This window comes from Bubalus bubalis, chromosome 2 (assembly GCF_019923935.1).
Source record: "Bubalus bubalis isolate 160015118507 breed Murrah chromosome 2, NDDB_SH_1, whole genome shotgun sequence".
In the NCBI taxonomy this organism is placed as follows: domain Eukaryota; kingdom Metazoa; phylum Chordata; class Mammalia; order Artiodactyla; family Bovidae; genus Bubalus; species Bubalus bubalis.
In genome coordinates this window covers 41,310,163-41,323,546 of record NC_059158.1, presented here as the reverse complement: position 1 = coordinate 41,323,546, position 13,384 = coordinate 41,310,163, and positions in this window count along the sequence as shown.

The window sequence follows — 13,384 nt, the reverse complement described above, 5'->3', positions numbered from 1 at the left end:
TACCAAGTCCAGGTGTAACATTCCTATTGGAAGCCATACTTATATTTTCTTGTAAAGTGCTTTTGAAAATAAAATATAAGCATAATTGTAATAGTTGAACCCACTATTACCATAGTTCTTGTCCCACAGAAGGCAGTTGGTTACACAAATCTTATTTTTTAGGAAATACATTTGACGCTTTTGAAGTGAAGGGACTTTCTGGTTGTCTACCTAAGTGATATGTCTTCTGGAGCAGAAGCCAGTTTAAAGTCCATGATATTCAGTGACCAACATTTTAAAGTATAGCCACCTGATACATTATAATCCAAAGTTGCCAGAAAAAAAAAAAAGCTTCTATCACTAGCATGAAAACGTTCCACAGAGCTTTAAAAATTGCTTCCATTTTATATAATTTGAGGTGTTGCATGGGAATTCTAAATTGATCCATCATTATGTGAAATTCACTACATGGTTCAAATGTAACAGTGCAGAATTGAAATATGGAGGCATGCATAATCTTCCTCTTAGATATCTAGAGGAGTTGTAATTTCAAACTTCTGTGCAATTAGATTAAATCATAATGCAACAGTCTTGTGGCTTAGTTTCCTTAAATGTGCTATTTAAAGATAGTTTTGGATTGTGCTGTACTGACTTTTCTTTAACATGAAAGACAAGTCATTGTGTTAATCTATAAGGATGTTTTATGAGAAATTCATCCTAAACAAGTTTATTTCCAGTGGTCCTTCTTAACCTTTCACAAAAGTATCAAGGGAGAAGAGTCCTGGGTATCACAGGGGAGAACTGGTGTCAGTGGAGTTCAGTGTGATCCTTGCTGGCAGAAGACATTTGTAAAACTGCCTACTTATTTACTGAGAGCTCAGGCTTTGTGCCTTCTGGCTTTCATAATGAGCTTAAAAACTGTTGGGATCAAGCAAGGCAAGATAGCTACTGATTTGTGGAAGTAATGTGGTACATCGCTATTACACTGCTCTTATAATGAACATGGATATTTTTGACAGTATGCAACTTGCAGAGTCTTAAATTGGGCTTCTGTAAAAAGGAAAGATTATAGCTACAAAGTGGCCAATACAGACCCAATATAAAGTTAACTCAGATGTATCCTTAGGATCCAGATTTGCAATCACTTTAACCAGAAGCCTTAGCACAGTTCTATGGCTTATTAAAAAATATGGAAGGTAGAAATTATTAAAACTTTGTATTTTACATTTACATTGTGGCTTTTAAAAAGTTCTCTGTAGTTAACTAATTTTTGAAATTACAAGTCCTATTGGCCAGTGTCTTGGATTCTCAGTTGAATATTATACTGAAAGCAGTCACAGAAACTTTGACTTGTGATGTAATGGTGACAGGTGTTCACTAGAGGTCACTGTTAACACTTGGTGATAACTTAAGGAACATATCTAAGGCTTATAGTTTTTATTTTTGCAGGAATAGTTAATTCTATGGTTCTCAATTCATTGTGGGTTACATCTGACCTCCATGTCTTAAGCAGAAAGAGAAGTTTTTAATTTTAGAGATATAGATACCTTTTACCAACTATTTCTATGTTTTTTTACAGTTCCCTAAAAGATAATGTGATGAGTAGATGGCATCACCACCTTTTTAGTTAAACTCACCCATATTTGGATGGAAAGTCCTGGTTGCTTTTTATCAAGCGTCGTGGTTCATATTTCTGCAGTGCTTTATCAGGAATGGTATTTTCCAGGCCTACTGATTGATTTTTCCATCCCTGGGTTATATAAGAACCACTGGTTTAGTACTTTGTATTAATGTGCTTTTATTTTCGGAATCCCCAACATGATTTAGTTGTCAGATCTGGTTGGTGGCAATGTCTTCCAGTTGTATATTTTTGTACTAGACTGTTGCCTTCTGGTTTTCTTTTCTTTTCTTTTTGAGAACATGAAAGACTTTATAATTAAAGTAGCTGAAGAAAAACTGGGTTGGAGTATATTTTTATCAAAACAGTCTGATACTGTTGGATTTAATTTTATATATCCACACAAATTCTCTTCATTCTACTTTATTAAATTGGCTGCTTCAAAAGAATTCAGCTATACACAGAATAGTTGTAAGGTTCTGAGAAGAGATACTGAAAATTTGTCTTGATAAACCTAGTTAACTGCTTAATTTTGTTATGCAACTTAATGTCTAATTGAGACTGCAGATATTCATAATATGGTATTTTCATAATTTTGTATCCCGGTTCTTTTAACTACCTGGATGGAACACAAGACAACAGCCAAAATGTTTCCCAGACTAACACATGAAGTACTTGTGTAGAATATTACTTTTTTTTTTTTTTTTTAAGTTTTTCCTTGGTTCTCTGACTTACATAAAGCATTGTGACCATTTAGTGCCTTATCTATTAGTACATATATGTACTTAGTCTTGAAGTGAAAATCTCTAGAAACATTGATACTTACCTTTTTTGCTATTCATTGTTGGGGACTAGATGAGATGGAGAATATTTCACTTTATTTCCAGAGCAAAATTATACCTTCCAGAAAGAGTAGGCTGTAGGTGACTTCCCCCCCTCCTTTTGAAGTTCTGTTCATTTATGAACTGGCATTTTTGTTTCAGTATATAACTCACAGATTTCATTTGGGGCAAGTTAGTATCCTTTTAGTGGCTTTTTTTTTTTTTTTAAGTCCCCAAACCTCAAATTGGAAAGTTGCTGAAGAAAATTACTTAGTGAACGCTGTAGGGTTGCTGTTTGTATCGGTCATTTGGAAAGGGAAATGGAAATGATCAACATAAAAAACATTCTAAGGTTTGAGAGAACTCCCTCAGGAAACAATTTCTACATCCTTTTAAATTTAAGCAGCTGGCACTTCTTTTAACTCAATCCAGCTGGCTCTCTGCCACCGAATTTCTTTTGTAATGAGAAAATTTTAGTTTAGGAAAAACCATCCATGTTAACTTTCATCAAAAGTGTCTTGTAAATAAATACAAATTGGAGTGTTGATTTGTCATTTAATCCTTTTTGTGTCACACTTTCCCCACATGGCAGACTGACAGGCATTTAATGGGGAATGGGGTGCGGTGATAAGGAATAACACCAGCTCTGACTCAAAACAGCAAAGGTAATACTTTTGTCTAATGTTGGGATGTTGAAACCTTGAACTAAATAGTAATAAGTTCCCTTGTAGATTAGAATGATTTAAGATGTTGGTTGTAGGGCTTTTAAATGTTCTGAGAGGCTCTTGGATCTTGAGTGAGGTGGCAAACATTTCAGGTGCTTTGAAAAGCCCCTTACCTAGCAGTAGTGGAAGACAAGTGAATGTAGAGAATCTGAGGTGAAGAAATGAGTATAAATAACTTTAGTCATAAAGTAGAAGTTAGAAGACAGGAGCAGTGGAGTGCACAACTCTTTGGAGGTAAAACTGAGTGTTTTACTGAACTTGTACCAATTTCCATCTAATTTTTTATTTTCTTTCAGCCCTATTGCTAAATAAGTAGTGTCGGATAGCTTATGTAGCTTTAGTACTGGTGGAAAGGCTAAAAGGTTGGGAGTGTTACTGCTCTAATGAAAATTTTAGTGGGGATACGAAGTTGACTTAACTGACAGTCCTGGTTGTCTTCAGTTGGCAATGCATAGAAGCTGCCCACTTTGAAAATAGGAGTAGATGAACAATGATAGTTTGGAAAGGGTTAAGAAAGCTCTCAGGATGGTGGAAGCTGGGGGGAAGACGGTTGGCATAGGAAAGGAAAGGAAATTAAAAGCTTTTTGTTCTGGTCCTGTCTCTACTCACTTGGCCAGCTGTATCCTCCAGGAAAGGAAGTTTTCTTTTTGAGTACTGGTCTGCCAAACATTATCCATGACTTTATTCTTATGAAATCTTAACCAGTTGAGAGGTGAGTCTCCTTGTTAAAAAGGGCAGAAAAAAGTTCCTCATTTATCATTCCTCATCCTGCTAAACAGTACAGACAGTCTTGGTGATTGAACCTGTGATTTGACTACAGTGGTACAAAAGCAATATGCAGAAACTCCTTTGAATTTTGATCTTTTCCTGGGCCAGTAGTGGTTGGCACCATACTCTATTGGTGCTGGGCACCAAGGGGCAGCAAGCCAAGCCTTGGCTCCCAGACTGCCAGGTGATCACAAAGGTCGATTAATATGCTTTAAAAGCATTCTGTACCCAGAACCATTTTGTTTTTCATTCTGTTCAGTATTTAGTGAGTTACATGAAAGATTGAGTACTTTGTTAGATGTTTTTGCCCAACTGTAGGCTAATGTTCTGAGCACGTTTAGGTGAGGCCAAGCTCTGATGTTGGGTAGGTTAGGTCTATGTTAAATATGTTTTTGACTTGTGTTTTCAATTTATCAAGATACGACCCCATCATAAGGAAGAACTGTAGTGGATTCAGCGCTGAGGCCATACTAGACTCCCAAGCCTTTGTTTTCTGCTTACTGTGTTTTTATTTTACAACCCAATTGTAAGACACCACTATATTGTGACTAACAGGGTTTAGGACTTATCTTTCTAGTTGTAAAATATGCTTATGGTAAAAGTAAATCGTACACACACTGGGGAATTAATTCCTTTCTAGAGATAAAAACTTGTTAAAGTTTTGTTAGAAAGTTAGGCATACTGTGATGAGCAAGTATTTATACAGCTAGAAGTGCTGTGTGTCCTTCAGCTTTTGATTACACGTCTGAGGCACGCTCATCTGAAATGCACTGTCTAAACTTGCATATCGTCTGGGCCAGTAGTACGGCTGTTACGTAGTCAGGGTTTGTGTGTGTACTCAGTCGTGTCTTGACTCTTCGACCCTATGGGCTGTTGCCTGCCAGGCTTCTCTGTCCATGGGATTTTTCAGAATGCTGGAGTGCCATTCTTGACCAGTGTGCCACCTGGCAAGACAGCTGGCTTTATCCTGATGCCTAATTTAATGACTAAGATGTCATTGTCAAGGAGGACAAAGCTGTGCTGACATAGATGGGTTGACATTGTTTCCATCAGTCCATGTTGACTATTAGTTTTGTGTTATGGGCATGCGTCAAAGCTGTTACTGGTTGCTGTGGCTGTTCCAGTCTCCTGATCTTGACATCACCTGTGGTCACCCTTAAAGCAATGTGAGACCAACATTGGTGAGTATTGCAGTTTATGTGAGGACTGGTAAACATCAAACTTTCATCTGAGGCGCATTTTAATTATTAATAATGTCAACTTCGTAGAGAAAAGTATACCAATTATGTTTTCCTTTTTTAAAATAATGGAATTTTAGGGAGAGTACCCCAGAATTCCATGGCTAAGAACGCTGTTGCAGAGATTGAGGAAAACATCTCCAAGTAGGCACATTTGAGTGATCATTTAGATTTTGACAGTGGACTTAGTGATTAAAGCTATTGAATTGCCTCCAACAGCCGCAGCCTGCTGACCTGGAAGAACACTAAATGATTTTGATTGATTCTCGTAGAGGTGAATGGAAGGAAGAGAGTTTAAGTGCATCATCCAAGATGGCTTCTTGAACCAGGGCCAACTTTGGGACTTGAAAGCAGGTGACAGGAATAAAATAATTAAAAAGAGTCTCAGTAATAAGGTAATGTACTCACGCTTTATTGAGGAAGAGACTGAAGTATAGAGAAGGCTGGACAAGTTGTTAAGGAGTGATTGAGCTGTAATGGTGTAAACCAGGTTGCAATACCAGGTGTAGAATAACAAAGTGGGTTGGAGTTCATAGTTGGAGTCCTATATTTAGAGACGAGAAGGTGGGTTTGCCAAAGGTCATGCAGGGATGCTGGCAGAGCTGGGACAAGGATTGCCTCAACAGCTACTGAAGTGCTATTCCAGGGAGCAGTATAACGTTAAGGACTTCAGTGTTTGAATCCTGGCTTCCTCACTTAAAGCCCAATGGCCAGCTGCATAATTTTTGACACTTAATTTTTCTCATCTTAGGTTAATTACCTTTGAGAATGTAGTAATGTGATGCAGATAATGGCACCCAACACAGACAACACTGCTCAATAAGCATTAGCTCGTACGTGGCAGGCTAACACCGGTACGCAATTTGCAGTCAAGTAATGGCTTTTAAGCAAAACTGAGGGCTTCCCTGGTGGCTCAGCTGGTAAAGAAAAACTGAACCACTTTGGTGCTGGGCACGCAGGAGTGCCCCCAGTGCATACGAGTGTTTCCACTGACCCTGGTCCTTACCTACTTTTGAATATTTTGTCCAGTTTGAGGGGATGTTGCTTTCAGGGTTGCAAGGTCAAGAGGAACATTTGTGGTTACAGGGGTCCAGGCAGATTTCAAAAAGGGGGCTTCTGAACTCAAAAAGATAGGAAGGATAAGGTGGATTCTAACTGCTAGATGGCTCCTTAGAAACAGGTTTTCAAATTAGCCCAGCCTGTATTCAGATTTCCATCTTTGTGTGTGTCTGGGACAAGTCACTTATATTTTTAAAGCTGGGGATAACAAAACATTTCAGAGGGTATTAAACTGATTAATCTTTGTACGTGGTTTTTTCCACTGTTGGCTGCATACTGGAATTTCCTAGAGGAACTTTTGAAACTAATACCTGGGCCGTGCCCCCAGATGTTCTTATTTAGTTTGAACAGGTGAGTCTAAAGAGCTTACGATCTGTTAAGATCAGAATTAAGATCTGTTTCTGATCCCGCAGTAGTCTTTTGGGTATATTTGCTGCCTCTTCACCCCAGTTCTCCCAGGCCTCCCTGTATGTGGAGAAAGGCACATCCCTGTTCTTGCTGCTTAACTTTGCTGGGAAAGACAGCACCGACGACTGGGTGCTGCCCAGTTTTCGCCGCCCCTGGGTGCTTGCCTTGGTGTTGCCTAGCAGTTGGATGAGACACTTTTTACCAGAAAATCCTGTTTTGTTCATTGATCAAGTTGGTTGCTAGTGCTGGAGCAAAGTATGGGAGAGAAAATGGAAAACGGAGCTGAAATGGAAGTACCACGTGCTTAGCATATGTATAGTGCTTTCCCTCATTACCAACTCTTGATGTTGGGGTTACCTCATTTACTCAAGAAGCTCAGAGAGGGAGAGTGGTCTCGACTCTTAACAGACTTGGTGCTCCCTTTGTATAAAAATACATTTTGTAATGATCCTTCACTATCCTGAAGTGAAATCCATTTTCTGTGTTCACTATTTAAAAAAGAAAGCAAGATGAAGCCTTAACTATAATATAAAAAGGAGAGCAGTTTAAAATAGAATGTATTTGTGTATGTTGGATATGACTGCCAGAAGACAAGAAATAAGTCAGATGCTTGAACCCACTTGAAGTTGTTCCATACTTGACCTGTAAGAAAAGAGTGAAGGCACATGTAGAAATCAGAATAAAAGCTACAGCCAGGGAGTAATGAGACCATACTTAGTTGAATATGATAGGAGAGGGAGAAATAAGCTTAATTGAAGTAGGGATAACATGTCAAGACAAATACAACAAATCACTGAACTGAAGAAGTGAGATAGCACAATATTCTCACAAACGAGTTGGGTCTTAAAACTATGTCAAAAAAGAAACTCAAATGGGATTTCCTGGTGGTCCAGTAGTTAAGACCCATGCTTCACTGCAGGGGAACCCTGGTCATATCCTGCCGGACACATGGCCAAAAAAACTACATGGGGCGAGGGGAGTGGAATAAATACAGTTCTGTCCCATTAAGTTATGAGGATTTAAGTGAATTAGTACATGAAAGGTGCTCAAAACGTTCTGTCACTTTTAAACATAAAGTATGAGGTAGTATATAGGATCCCAAAGAGTTGGACGTGACAGTGGCTGAACGACGACAGTCCTTTGGTAGAAGGGGAATGACAATTAGGAAAAATTAACTAGTCCCGATTGCACAGGGTAAAGTACAATTCTAGACAATGTCTTTATCCCATTTAATCATTTTCTTTAAATGGCTTTATGCAGATACTTGTAATACTTTCTACCTGTACTTGGTTCAGACCTGTGGGCATAGGCAGTTCTTTGTGTGCCAGACATCGAGTGTCTCTGTCCTCTTCACCTGATGTCAGTGATGCTCCCTGGCCAGTGTGACAACCATAAAAAGGAAAAAAGCTGCCGTTTCCCCAGCACCCACCAGGAGGCAGTACTGCCCTGTTGAGAATACTGGCCCAAATTTGCCTGGGCTCACACACTTGTTGAGTAGAATTGTGTCTCCATTGACTCCAGAGTCTCTCTTTTCCACTATGATAGTAACAATAAAGGTAGTAATAAAGACAAGAGAGTGGTAATTAGTATTCCTTAAACTTCTGCCAGCATCTTGCTAAATGTTTTACATATACCTATTACTAGCTCACTTAAACCTCACCACTTGAGGGCAGTTTCTCATGTTAACAGATGAAGAAATCAAGGCTTAGGTCCAAGACCCATGTTAAGTGTTCTGTGTAGAAGAGGTTGTACTTGAGCTAAGTATTGAAGAATGGGATTGGGATAGAAAGCTGGCTGTATAAAGAAAAAAGCCATGTGCATAAAAGCAAAGGCAGGAAACTTTAAGGTTTTATTATGGACTGACAGCTTTTAAAACCCTGTGAATTGATTCAGGGTTTAGAATTGGAGATTAGTAAAAAGTGACAACTAGAGGAGAACTTAAGAGTTCATCAGGGATTGGTGATTTTCAAACTTGAAAACAAGCCAAACCTTTTCCTGGAATGAAATTGTATATTACAAAATACATAAGAATTTAAATGATGTAAGTTCTGGTAGATAAAAGGAAAAATAATGTTTTGATGAATGCAGTCTTAAATTGACTTCAGAGCCAAGTTTTTCCTGTTTTGGTTGTACAGAGAAGTAAATACATTTTTTAACAACTCATTTTGCAATCCTAGAAGTGACAAGGATGGAAAGTCTACCTCACAACAACCTAGAAACACAGATTCACTTTAGCATGTTAGTAAGTTTTATGTTCTAAAAAAACAATCATTAGACATACAAACATATATTTTAAACACAATCAAATGCCTGGGAGACTCCTGAGGCACCATGTAAGAGTTCTTGCGCTGCCCAGGCCTTTACCCTGTAAAGCCTGAGGTAAAGGGACAGGGGAGTGAGTTGTTGAGACTCATGGAGCCCAGCTAGGGCCATCTCTGGGTGCTCAGCCTCCTGAGTCTCAGCTCAGTACTCCTGAGAGACTGAAATCTGGTGTGGCCGCATGCCACCGCCCTGGCTGTACAACCCCTCACCTGCCAAGGCCCTGGCTGCTTGCCCATCTCCCTGGCAGATAAAGCCTCAGACGGAGGGCAAACAGTACATGGCTCCAGGAGTCAGCGCAGGTCTGATTGACCCAGCGGTTTCTGCCTGTGCCACATCCCTTCCCTCACTGTGGCCAGATCCAGGCTCTTGAGCAACAGGCAGACACCTGTGAGCTTGAGAAAGGTGTCGGCTCTTTCAAGGAGGGTTTTCCAGGCCACAGAGGGACTTGTCTGCCCTGTCCCTGTGGACGGCTCAGAGCCTTGCCCCATCGACCTCAGGCCCAGTATCAGGGCGGGGCAGCGTCATGGGGTGTGGTGCTGTGTTACCAGGGTGCAGACATGTTGGCGACAGGTGGTGGCTCTGAAGCATGGGAGAATAGGTGGGCTACTGACTCCCAGGATTTAAAAAATACCATTTATCATCATTTGCAGCCTTTTTTTCAGGGAGGCATGATAAACCACTATTAGGAGGTATTCTAATCACAGCATTATTCGTATTAGTGTTTTTGTTTAGAGAATGCATTCTCTTGCTCCTGAGGAGAGAAATACCATGAGCAAGCAATATGTTTATACAGAAACAAATGTTTTAAAAGTAAGTTCACACACTGAAACCTTTGGCTGGACACAGGCTGTTATCAAATAATAAATTAACCTGACCTTGACTCAGAGCAGGTCCTCCAGAAGCAGGTTCACAGAGTATTGCTCTGCTGGGAAAGGCTTCTCCGAGGCTCTGTGGTCATGTCGCAGGAGAGGGAGAAGGTTCTGCTTTCTCCAGAGTTGCCGTGCTGACCTTGACCATACTGTTGTGTATTTGCGTACCCCCTGCTGGCACGTCACCGTGGCCCCTCGCGATAGTGAAGCCTTTGACTCCTCTGGGAACTTGAGTCTCCACAGCTGAGCAGTGGGAGCCAGAACTGCTTCCCTTCCCGGCTTGTTGGGACAAAACCTGAGGTAACGTGTGTAAAGCTTCAACAACTCTGCCTGGCACAGAGGGAGCCCCGAAAGTTGCCAGGCTCAGCATTTTTCACATGAGCTCTACTCCATCCTCTTTAATTACTCACTTTTAATTCAAAGGTAATCCACGATAATGGCAGACAGCACATAAGAAAGTGACCCAGTAGATTTTGGATTTTCATAAGTTTTTTTCTATCCTATTTTATTTATTCTGTATGCTTGGAGTGGGAAGTGTCTTCATTTGTTTGTGTTTCGGTTCAATCGCTCAGTCGCGTCCGAATCTGCGACCCCATAGACTGCAGCATGCCAGGCCTCCCTGTCCATCACCAGCTCCTGGAGCTTGCTCAAACTCATGTCCATCGAGTCGGTGATGCCATCCAACCATCTCATCCTCTGTCGTCCCCTTCTTCCGCCTTCAATCTTTGCCAGCAGGGTCATTTCCAATGAGTCAGTTCGCATCAGGTGCCCAAAGTATTGGGACTTTCAGCTTCAACATCAGTCCTTCCAATGAATATTCAAGACTGACTGCCTTTAGGATTGACTGGTTGCATCTCTTTGCAGTCCAAGGGACTCTGAAGAGTCTTCTCCAACATCATTTGTGTTTAGCGGGTGTTAGAGAGGTGATATCATGGCCCCACTTTGCAAATGAGGAAACTGAAACCAGAAAGAGGAAGTACCTTTCCCAAGGTCACGCCAAGAGTAGGAAGGTTAAGCCAGGTTTGAACTCCACAGCCTAAGTCCAAGCCCAGCACTCGTGTCAGGACCAGGAGGGACCTCAGAGGTGCCCACCCGTGAGCCTCAGACACCTGCCCCCGAGCCCCCGTGTTTACAGGGAGCCTGCGCCCATGATGTATTTCCCTCATGATGACGAGGTACTTAAAACCTCCTCACTGAAGATGAATTCCTGTTTTGCAGCCTGTCCAGTGCTGGAGTCCTGGGAGTGGGCAGGTTGTGAGTAAACTCAGGGTTTTTTGCTTTCCCAGGGATACTGGGTTGGCATTGTCCTTAGCTCTGCAAGCACATAAGTTCTCTCCTTCTGGGCTTTTCCCTCCCTCCCCCTTTAAAATCTTTTGGCTGTGCAGTACAGCATGTGGGATCTTTTGTTCCCTGATCAGCTGTCAAACCTGCATCCCCTGCATTGAAAACATGGAGTCTTAACCACTGGAACCCCAGGGAAGTCGCTTCCCTCGCTTTTAAAAGGGTGCTTTTTAGTCTGTGTTTGCTTTCTTCTGGTCTTTCCTGTTTGCTACCTGTCTTGGAGTTCCCAGCAAATATTTCCATTGTGTTCTAAAAGAAACCAACTGCAGTGTTTTAATGCCTAAGGTAACAAATATGCACTGTTTCAGCCGTTAAAATTACACGTTGAGGAGGTCAAGTGGATTGTAGGCAAATCGTTCCCTAAAATCTACCTGTAATTTTAAAGAATTCCAAAAAGATAAAGACAGCAGCTCAAGAACCCTAATTGTGTGGTGGTTGTGAGTGATCACGTATGATGTGGGCCCTGCCCTGTGCTGGTCCAGGTGGCACATGGACCTATCTCCTGTGCCAACATGGCAGTCAGACCTGGTGGCCCTGAGGGTCAGCTGGAGGAGAGACGGACCTTCACCTCCTTGGTGTGCCCGTTGTAGGAGGGGGGACAGTGGGGCTGCAGGTGGCATGTGCCTCGTGTGGCAGCCTGTGCCTTCTTACTGCACCGGGTAAATAGATGGCCCACAGTGTCCTTCCAGCTGGACTCTCAGCTCATGCGCTGCTTCAGGCAGAGGCAGCTCTTGATCAGATACAGGTTATACTACACTGGGACCAAATGGTTTGCAAGGTCTTTTCCAACACTTACATTCTAAAACTTGTCAAGTCCAGAAAATATGATATTTTGGTAAGGATGGCCGGTTCAGACAGTTATTTTTCTGGAGAGTAAAGGAAAAATGTTAACTGCGTACAGTGGGTGACAGTTCATCCAAGGCTGATTCAGGCTTTTTAAAGAATTTTATATTTATTTGTCTGCATTGGGTACATGGTGTACAGGTCTTTGCTGCAGCGTGTGGGCTCCAGAGCATTCGGGCTCAGTTGTGGCTCATAGGCTTGGTTGCCCCACGGCAGGCGGATTCTCAACCACTGGACCACCAGGGAAATCCTGGCATCAGGATTTTTTAACAGGAACTTTCTGTTAGAAAGTGGTCATGCAAATATTCGTATTTGATTAAGATCGATAGTCTCTCAAATAGTCCTCACACATTTTTGTTAACAGTTGCTATTCCCACTGCACAGATGTGGAAACTGAGGTTTAGAGAAGGAAAATTTCCTCCCAGAGTGAGGAAATGCCACAGCCAGGACTAGAACCCAGGCCTGACTCCTTAGCCCCAAGGTCTTGCTAGCACATCTCAGTTGTGTGTCTGCTATTAACGGGCCTGGCACTGTGGTTCACATTGACTCAGAGGCTGCGTGGATACCCACAGAACCCTAGAGGAAGCAGTTTCTTTGTCAGAGAGGGCAAGTGGGTGTAAAGGAAAAGGATGCCAGTGAGGAATGAAGACTGCCAGGGCCAGGACTTGGCTGTGCAGTGGGCGCTGGGTCACCTCTTGTCACTCATTGGTATCAAGAATGTTTTGCATAATGTCTCCAGGTTGCACATTGAAGTCCTAAGGCTTTCTCTTGTGGGAAGACCATAGCATTCAGAGTCAGGAGACCTAGATTTAGCTCCTAGTAATACTGTTATGTAAGCCTGGGCATGTTACTTGGCTCCCTGAGCCTTGGTCTTGTCATCTGTAAAATGGGAACATAGGGCTATTATAAAATTTAAAACAAAATAAAAAAAACTCCAATAATCATTAATGAATGCTTGGTAGGTGCCCAGCACTGTTCACCTAATTTAATTGATTTAATCTTCACAGCAACCCTCAGAGAGTAGGTATTATTACTATCTTCAAGTTAAAAAAGACACAGTAAAGTAACTTGCCCAGTATTACATGGCAGCAAGTGGGGAAGTTGGAACTGGAACCTAGGCTGTCTGGCTTCAGGGTAAGAATTCCAGGGCTGGTGACTCCTAGACAGCACTTTTCTGAGTGTCAAAGACCATTCAAGGTAGATGGATCTTTCTAAGGGCCTTAGTTTAAGGGCTATTTAACAGATGAGGAATCCAAAGATCAGAGGTAAAAAGACCTGCAGGGGGTCTCAGGCAGAGCTGGGGGTGAAGATTCAGGCCTCTGGGCAGCCTTGCCCAGTCGGGGTGCCCATGACCCACAATCCTGAGGTTATGTTTGAGGAAACACAAATCAGT